Raw genomic sequence first — 9,308 nt, forward strand, 5'->3', positions numbered from 1 at the left:
TCTATCTGTAAGTCTTACCTGACAAGCAAGCTGGGGTGAGGTTGAAATCCTTTGGAAAGCTGAGGGTCCCCCCATCACTGCTTACCAGCAAGAACTGGGCTGTCTTCTGAAGTTGTCTTGAGTCTATTCCAGTGCATAAAGGAATGAACAAACCAGATCCTCAAAGTTAACCTGATTTAACACGGCTGAAGTCTTGCCCATGGTCAAGAATGTTTAAGATTGGTATAACCAGACCTTCGCCACAGCCAAATAAGCTCTTGGCAAAGCACCATAGAATGCCTGGCTTTGGGCAATGCTACTGTCAGGACACCATCCAACACAAACTTAAGTTAGTGCCAAGGTAACTAAGTGAAGTAACTTGTACGGGTTGTTATTTATAAATCAGTTAAAATGTGGAATGCCTATCAGAGATAACATATTTAGATTTAAGACACTTAATCTGTGGGTTTTCTTTCTGGAAGTAATTGGCTAACACGGCAAATTTCTTTTCAGGTCACTTCTAGTTTGAGATAATAAAACAATGTCATCTCTGTGTACAAGAATGTTTGTCTGTCTGCCCTGCATGGGGGCGGGGGAGGTTAGAGTTGCCTTCCAGGATATCCAAAGGATCACTAAGAAATAAGCTAGATCAAGTAGATACAGGAGATTAAATGAGCAGCTCTCATCCAGAGGCGAGATGAGAAGTCAGAGAGGGTCAGGAGCTGGTTGAATGGATACGGGAAATCCTGGGTGGAAAGGAAGAGTGTGCTATCACAGTATAGGGAGAGCAAGTAGGGTCACAAAATAATATATGTATAAATTTTTGTATGAGAGAGACTAACTTGAATTATAAACTTTCACTTAAAGCACAACAGTAAAAAAAAAAAAAGAAAAAGAAATAAACTAGAAAGAAATGATCCCAGAACACATCCCTAAAATCCATGTCTGGACACCTTTTGCAGTCAGAAGCCTAATCCCACCGACATGGATGATTGTCCCATCTTGCAGAGCTGGTTCTGGACAGGCATCGATAGTCTACCGTCTAAGTGTCTGCCTTGGCCAGCATCTGCTCCACACATAATCTAACATGCTCTTGAGGTTGAGCATAACAGTGATCTGGGGTGAAATAGCTGTGTCTAAAACTTGCATGCTTCCTGATGTGTAAGAATTTGATATTTTGCTGATTCTCCTCCAATTTGATTTGCCAGCAGTGCAAACCTGGAGTGGGGAAGGAGACACTTACTGATGACCTTGAGCATTCCATATTCCATCAGGAAAGTGAAAAGAATCTTCTATGGGCGTGTGGACATGAGAAAGAGATTCCCCCCACCCCCTCCCCAAAAAAGCCAACTCCTGGTGTAGTGAAAGAACTGAAGAAGTTTAAGAGGAGACACATTTCGGATAAATGAGAATAAAATATCACTCATATACACATGGCAATTTAGTATATGATAAATATGGCATTTCCAATCAGAGTGGTAAAAAATAGATTTTTCAATAAATGCGATTGGGACCATTGAAATTTTAGAAAAAACTTGGTGCTCCTTTTTTTCATATATAAAAATTCATTCCAGATGGAATAAAGACTTATCTTTAAAAAAAAAAAAAAAACCTTCAAAATAGTTGAACAAAGTATGGATGAATATTTTATGAATCTTGGAAGTAGCAAGCCAGAAATCCTAGAAGTCACAAAAGATAAGTTTGCTCTAAATTAACCTGCAAACAAACAAAAACACAAAACTTCTGTACGAAAAAAGACACCATAAACAAAGCAAAAGACAAATGACAGCTTGGGAGAAAATACTTGTAACATATACAACAGACAAAGGGTTAATAACCACAGAATAGAGAGAGCTTCTATAAACCAGCAGTTAAAAGACTAACAACCTGAAAAGACAGTAGACAAAAAATTGCAGTTGTTAAGGTATGGTCAAGTAGGTACTGATTCATAGGGACCCTGCGTACAACAGAATGAAACACTGCCTGATCCTGGGCCATACTCACCATCCTGAACTCATTGTCGCAGCCACTGTATGAATCCATCTTGTTGAGGGTCTTCCCCTTTTTGGCTGACCCTCTACTCTACCGAACATGATGTCCTTCTCCAGGGACTGGTGCCCCCTGATAACATGTCCAAAGTATGTGAGACAAAGTCTCTCCATCCTTGCTTCTAAGGAACATTCTGGCTGTACTTCTTTCAAGACAGATTTGTTTGTTCTTATAGTAGCCCATGGTATATTCAGTATTCTTTGCCAACATCATGATTCAAAGGCGTCAGTTCTTCTTTGGTCTTCCTTATTCATTCCCATGCATATGAGGTGATTGAAAACACCATGGCTTGGGTCAGGTGCACCTTAGTCCTTAAACTGACATTTTCGCTTTTTAACACTTTAAGGAGGTTTTTGGCAGCAGATTTGCCCAATGCAATGTGTTGTTTGATTTCTTGAACAGGCAACTCATAGTAAAAATAAAAACGACCAACAAAATTGACTAGTAATCAGAGAACTAAAAGCTAACAATGAGATGATTTTCTAATATCAGATTGATAAAAGCTTAGGAAGGTTTAAAATATACTGTGTTGGTGGGGTGAGGGAAATAGATACATTTTTGGTAGATCATGGAGTCTCTGGGTGGCACAAATGGTTGCGCACTTGGCTATTAATTGAAGCATTGGTGGTTCAAATCCACCCAGAGGAGCCTTGGAAGAAAGGTCTGGTGATCCACTTCCAAAAGGTCACAGCCATTGAAAACCCTATGCACAGTTCTACTCTGAAACACATGGGGTCGCCATGAGTCAGAATCGATTGGGCAGCAACTGGTTTTGTTTTTTTGGTAGAGTGTAAACTGATCCTTCCCTTAGGACAGCAATGTCGCAGAAACTATAAAAAAAAGTTCAATACACAAATTATCCTACTCAGGTATTAACTTTGAAATGATTGTCTTAAAGAAACACTCACACATGTGCCCAAGGGGTATGTGGAAGGATGTGTTTTGCAGCATTATATGAGGGAAAATTTAGGGGCTAGGCTTAAATAAGCATAGTGTATCTCTGCTATGGAATAGGGTGCAGCGCTTAAAAGAATGAAGAATGGACTGACATAGAGAAGACTGTGAGATATAGGAGAATGTGCAAGTTGCAGTCCATCATGCACAGCATGATACCGCATAATAGAGGTCTACGGGCACTTAGAGCAAAGATGAAGTCTTGTAAGAAACCCATCACACTAACTATGTGGGTGTTTTCTCTTGGTAAGGAGATGTGATGGGCTGATGAGGAGGTTGGTGATGGGAAGTAGATTTCCTCTACGTGCTTCTATGTTGTTTAACTTAACACACACATACAAACACACACCCACATATACACAAATATGTTCATGTATTACCGCTATATTGTTTAACTTAAAAAACACATACCCACAAACACACAAGAATATTTTCCTGTATTACTTGTATATTCAAAAAACAAATGAAGAAAATCACACACACGCAGAGTGGAATATGACATTCTGCAGTGACTTGAACATTTGATATGAGTGATTCCATCATAGGTTCTGATCATTCATTCATTCAATAATTATTTTTTGTGTGCCTCCACTCCTCAGGAGAAAGATGTGGCAGTCTGCTTCTTAAAGATTTACAGCCTTGGAAGCCCTATGGGGCAAGTCCTACTCTATCCTATAGGGTCGCTATGAGTTGGAATTGACTCAATGGCAATGAGTTTGGTTTGGGTTGGTTTGTGTGCCTGCTAAGTGCCAGAAACAGAAATCAGAGCAAGACTAGGGAAAGCTATTTGTAAAACTATTTCAGAGAGTGCTCTGGTTAGTAATATATTCCATGTTGTTTTTGCTAGCTACTGACTGTCAGCGACCCCCCTGCACAACTAAACAAAATGCTGCCCAGTCCTGCATCATTGCCCTGATCGGTTGCCAATTGGACCATTGTGATCCACAGGGATTTCATTGCCTGATTTTGGGAAATACATCATCAGGGCTTTCTGCCTAGTCCATCTTAATTTGGAAGCTCCGCTGAAACCTGTTCAGCATCATAGCAACACACAAACCTTCACTGATAGATGGGTGGTGGCTGCACATGAAGTGCAATGGCCGGGAATCGAACCCAGGTCTCCCACATAGAAGGTGAGAATTCTACCACTGAACCACCAATGCCCCATATATATTCCATAGGATGTTAAAAATAAAAACTTGATAGAAACACCAAGGTACGATAGATGTAAAATTACAAAGTTAGTTCACTACTTGCAGAATGTACAAAGGAAATTGAACTCTTGACATAATCTTATCCAGCTTGAGAATATCAAATAGTTGAGACAGTGAAAAGAGGGACTAGATTAGGAAAGAGATTTCTTTGGAGAGAGCTGTTCCAGTGCTGTGAATCCCTCCCTGTGCTGGGGGTTGGGCTAAAAACACACAAAGCAGATGGCCAGGCCAATGGTTCCCTCCTTTCCACCACAGACTGCCAACCTAAAGCAAAATGGAGCTGGGACCGGGAGGGAGGCATGCTCCTAAATCAAGTTTGAGAGTTTTATTATTACACAGAAATGGGCATTCAAGTGACTGAACTGGGACTGTGTTTGTCACTTAGAATTACTTAGAGTGTCAACCACCCAAGACTGAACCAAGAAGTCATGGATCTACTGGGGTTTTTATTTGGCGGTAGAGGAAGTCTAACCACATGGAATCAGGTTTAACGGGCTAATGGGAGACCAAAATAAAATGGGGCTTTGACTGCATCATAAGTCATGCCTGATCCATACACAGGTTACATGTAATTGCTCATCAAGCAAGAGGTAAAACTGTAGAGCCAGTGGAAAGAAAGGCTGGTGTGCGGTGCCAAGCTATGCACAGCATACCTGTGGCTTTTCACGGAAACGTGATTCTTGAGTACGCCAGGAGTTTGCACAGGCTTAGTGGTATTTGTGAATTTGGAGATTCACCAAGACCCCCTGATGTATCCCTTGCAGTTGCCGAGGGTCTGTTAGGGTACATTTTGGAAGGTTTTCCGTTAAAAAATACCACATTAAAATTAAGCCTTGGCACCTGAAAGATTCTCCTCCATATATTCAGAAAATGAAGCTGTCTGGTTGGAATTTACTACTATAGTATTTTAAGGGGCTGCTACATCATCTCTGTCCCTGGACATTCAGGCCTACTGGTCCTGCTAGCAAAGGAGAGAATTTCTCCTGGCAACCACCTCTTCTCGTTCTCTTTCAAGATTCAACTCAAGTGTCACCTTTGCGAAACTTTCCCAGACTGCGGTGATGACTTGCTTCTCTGCATCCCAGCTGCTACTTCTACAGACCTGTTAAAACATTCTTATTGTAGGGTATGTATTTATTTGCTTATCTGCCTCTCCCATAAGATCCTCAGATTCCTGAAGGTAAGAAGTACTGTATTTCATCAGTTTTAAGGGACACATTTTCCCCTACATTTTTACATTTATGAAGCTGGGATGGCTTTTGATGGCATGTCATAATTTAATTGGCAATGTATTTTCTTAGTCGTATGTACTTTTTTAAGTGTACATAAAATAATGGAACGTCTCACAATTGATGGTGACTTAGAGTTAGTGAAATATGTATATCTAATTTACCTCTGTACCCTTAAACAGCTGGTACTTGGTCTGGTATGTTGTAGGTGTTCAATAAATACACGAAACTAGCAGATTTTGTGGTGGTTGATTTCACCAGCAGGAGACACTGATCTGAAAAACTCTGGCAATGGAGACCAACGAAATAGGCAACAGACTCCGGGACTGCAAGTGCCTTGCAGAATGTCGAAAGGCATGTATCAGTTAGGGTAACCCCAGCTGCATGATAGCTCAAACAACAAAGAAGCTTATTTCTTGTTAACGTTATCGATCCAGGGCAGGTATTTCTTTTTTGGTGGTGGCTGTCCTCTGTGTGATGTTTCAGGGATACAGACTCCTTCCACAGTGTGGTGCCATCAGCCCCCAGGGCCACTTAACATCCTCTATATCCAGGTGGAAGGGTAAAGAGAATGTGGAGAAGGGAGGTCCACTTTTAAAGCCTTGGCCTGGAAATGACTCATATTGCTTCTGCTCACATCCTTTGGCAAGGATTAGTCAAACACGATATCTAGATGCAAGGAGTGAGGGCTGGGGCACCTGAGAAATGCAACCCTTGGCTGAGCATCCATTTCTCAGTAACAACACTATATGATGATACATTTAGGTGGACAGCTAGCTCTCTCTGCCACAGGGAACCACCAGACAGTTGCCTACATTAGATAGGGTTGTCTGTTTCTTATTGCAAGTTTAATTTTTGTTTCTGACTCTAACTGTACCATTAATCAATAATTTCTTCACTGCAAAGACAGAAACCCAACTTTGACAGGTTTAGTAAACAAATTAAAACATCCTGGTAAGATGTAGCTGGATTTCGGTGCTCAAACAATGTCAATTATCTTTCTCTCTCTGTCTCCATTCTTTCTAGGCTGGTCTTAATTCACAGGCAGGATCTCACCCCATGGTGGGAAAGGAAAAGATGCCTAGTCAGGTATAGGCTTACTGGGTTCTTTCAGCCCATGATCTCAGAGAGAAAGAGACAGCTCTTCCTCCCAGATCCACCTGAGTCCCTCCAAAAGGACCGTGTTGTTGTTGTTAGCTGCTATCAAGTTGGCCTCCAACTCATGGAGACCCCATGCACGAAGAAAGGAAACACTGCCCAGTCCTATGCCATCCCCGTGACTGGTTTCAGATTATACCACTGTGATCCATAGGGTTTTCATTGATTTTAGAAGTAGATTGCTGGGCCTTTCTTCTTATTCCCACTTAGTCTGGAAGCTCCACTAAAACTTGTTTAGCACCTGTGATGCTTAAGGTTGTGTGTCAACTTGGCTGGGCCATAATTCTCAGTGGTTTGATAGTCATATGATGGTGTGATCACTTCTATGATGAGATTTGATATTATGCGATCACCTCTATGATGGGGTCTGCTGTGAGTAGCCAATCAGTTGAAAGGGAGTCTCCTTGGGCGTGTGGCCTGCATTGAATATAAGTGGATATTCTGGCAATGCTTGTGGGCTTTTGCTCTTTCTCGATCCAGCAGCTGGCTCCTGTTTGTCTCACCTCTGGCTCTTGGGACTTGAGCTAGCAGCTTACCTGCAGTCTTGTCTGCTAATCTTTGGGATTCATCGATCTTCATAGCCTGTGAGCAAGAGCCCTTCTCTCCAACCCGCGATCTTGAGGAGTTCGTCAGTCCCTGTGGCTATGTGCATCAGGAGACGCCTTTATGCTGATCTACAGACTTGGGATGTTCCAGCGTCTACAACCGCATGAGATACTTCCTTGATATAAATCTCTCTCTCTGTATATATTTATATGCTTTACTGGTTTTGCTTCCCTAGAGAACCCAGCCTAACATAGCATCATAGCAACACTCGAACCTCCACTGACAGATGGGTGGTGGCTAATGATGAGGTGCATTGGCCAGGAATCGAACCTGGGTCTCCTGCATGGAAGGCCAGAATTCTACCACTGAACCACTACTACTCTCCAAAAGGACCCTACTTGAGCCTAACTGAGTCATGTGACCACTCTTGGGACAATGGCTACTTCCAAGGGGGTGGAGTGTTCTAAACGGAGAGCTTGGCAGGGAAGGTTGAGCATGCCGACTGACAGCCCACCAGAATCTCAGGGAATGAATAAGGTAACTCTGGCAATGGAGAGATAAAGAGCAGACCAAAAAGTAAAAGTGATCCCCTGTTTCCAATCACCACTCCAGCTTCATCTCCAGTCACTCCATCATGTGCCTTCCTCTGCAGCCACCTGAACTTGATGTCATTTTCCAAACTTCCCCAGAACTCTTCATAATTACATGCTGCTCTGTCTTTCTGGAATGACCTCTTTCCTGCTTCTCCCCTATTCACCTGTCAAGACAAGCTCAAGAATCATCTCCTTTGCGAAGCTTTCTTTGACACTCCATCCTGAACTCAGCCAGCTGGTTACAGTCATGCAACAGAATTTGCATCAAAATTGTCTGAACTTTGAGGCCCATCTGAGGCCCAAACAAAAGTGGGCTCTGTGGTTCTGCCACACTGGCCACATTTGCAACTGGCAGCTGGCTGGCCTCTGTGCAGCCTGCAGCACGCTGTGTCGGCTCAACCCATGGAGGTGTAAAATGCCATGTTGTCCAAAACAAACACCAGTGCCAGGGAAACCCTCCTCCCCCTCAAACATGGACCGAATGGGGGCGGGGGGAGGTCTGCAAGGAGTTGGCTGCCCACAAAGCTCCAATTAGTCCCCAAATTATCTCCTGTGTCACGTGTGCAAGGATTTCTAACCAAAATTTTCTGGAAAATGGATTCTCAATGCTTTTGTCTATTTACCTAATACTTAACCCAAGGATAACAACACACATACAGATTTAAAATAAAACACATGTTAGTTTTTTTTTAAATAAAAATTTGAAACAGATGGTCTCTGTTAGGACAAATATTTATTCCCTTGACATTTTTTTTCACTTGCATGTTTATATTTTTAAATATAGGCTTTATGCAGAGACCTAAGAGATGTCACGATAATAAAATCCATGTTTTTCGTAATTGTCTATTTCCTAGAAACACAGGGCTGGAAGCAGCCTCAGGATGCTCTCTCTGGCATCCCCCTCCTCCAGGCAGGCCAACGTGGGACCAGCTGAGACCAACTGGTGTTTATTCTGTTTATCTTGGAGCCTTCTGAGGAAGGAAGCTGTAAACTCTTTCTTAATGCACTCATGGTCTCTCCATTGAGTTGTGGTTCACGGGCTGGGTGAAAAGTTCTTGGACAGGGCAGAGTTCAGAGCAAAGCTGCTTAGGGCGTTTTCTTCCCTGGTAAGTCCCTTATCACACTGTTGTAACTGCAGTTCTGTAGTTGCAGTGCAGCCACTCTGTGACTTTGCCATCACATGCTTAGCTTGGGTTCCGTTGTCATCTGTTCAAATCCCTCAGTACACACCTCTGATAGGACCAGCTCTCATCGTTGCCAGGGCCATTGATTTCTTGCACCCTATGGTAGAATTGACGCCTTTGAATTATAGTGTTGGCAGAGAATATTGAATATACCATGGACTGCCAAAAGAATGCACAAATCTGTCTTGGAAGAAGTACAGCCAGAATGCTCCTTAGAAACGAGGTTGGCAAGACTTCGTGACACATACTTTAGACATGTTACCAGGAGGGATCAGTCCCTGGAGAAGGACATCATGCTTGGCAAAGTAGAGGGTCAGTGAAAAAGAGGAAGACCCTCAACAAGATGGATTGACACAGTGGCTGCAACAATGGGCTCAAGCATAACAACAATCGTGAGGATGG

At 42.6% G+C, this 9,308-nt stretch overlaps 1 non-coding gene across 1 annotated transcript; it reads right to left on the minus strand.

The window, feature by feature from the left end:
- Nucleotides 1-4,074: 4,074 nt before the first annotated feature.
- Nucleotides 4,075-4,145, minus strand: TRNAR-UCU (transfer RNA arginine (anticodon UCU)). Its single transcript has one exon. It is a non-coding gene; the product is annotated as a tRNA-Arg (tRNA).
- Nucleotides 4,146-9,308: the final 5,163 nt, after the last annotated feature.

This window comes from Trichechus manatus, unplaced genomic scaffold (genome assembly GCF_000243295.1).
Source record: "Trichechus manatus latirostris isolate Lorelei unplaced genomic scaffold, TriManLat1.0 scaffold00005, whole genome shotgun sequence".
In the NCBI taxonomy this organism is placed as follows: domain Eukaryota; kingdom Metazoa; phylum Chordata; class Mammalia; order Sirenia; family Trichechidae; genus Trichechus; species Trichechus manatus.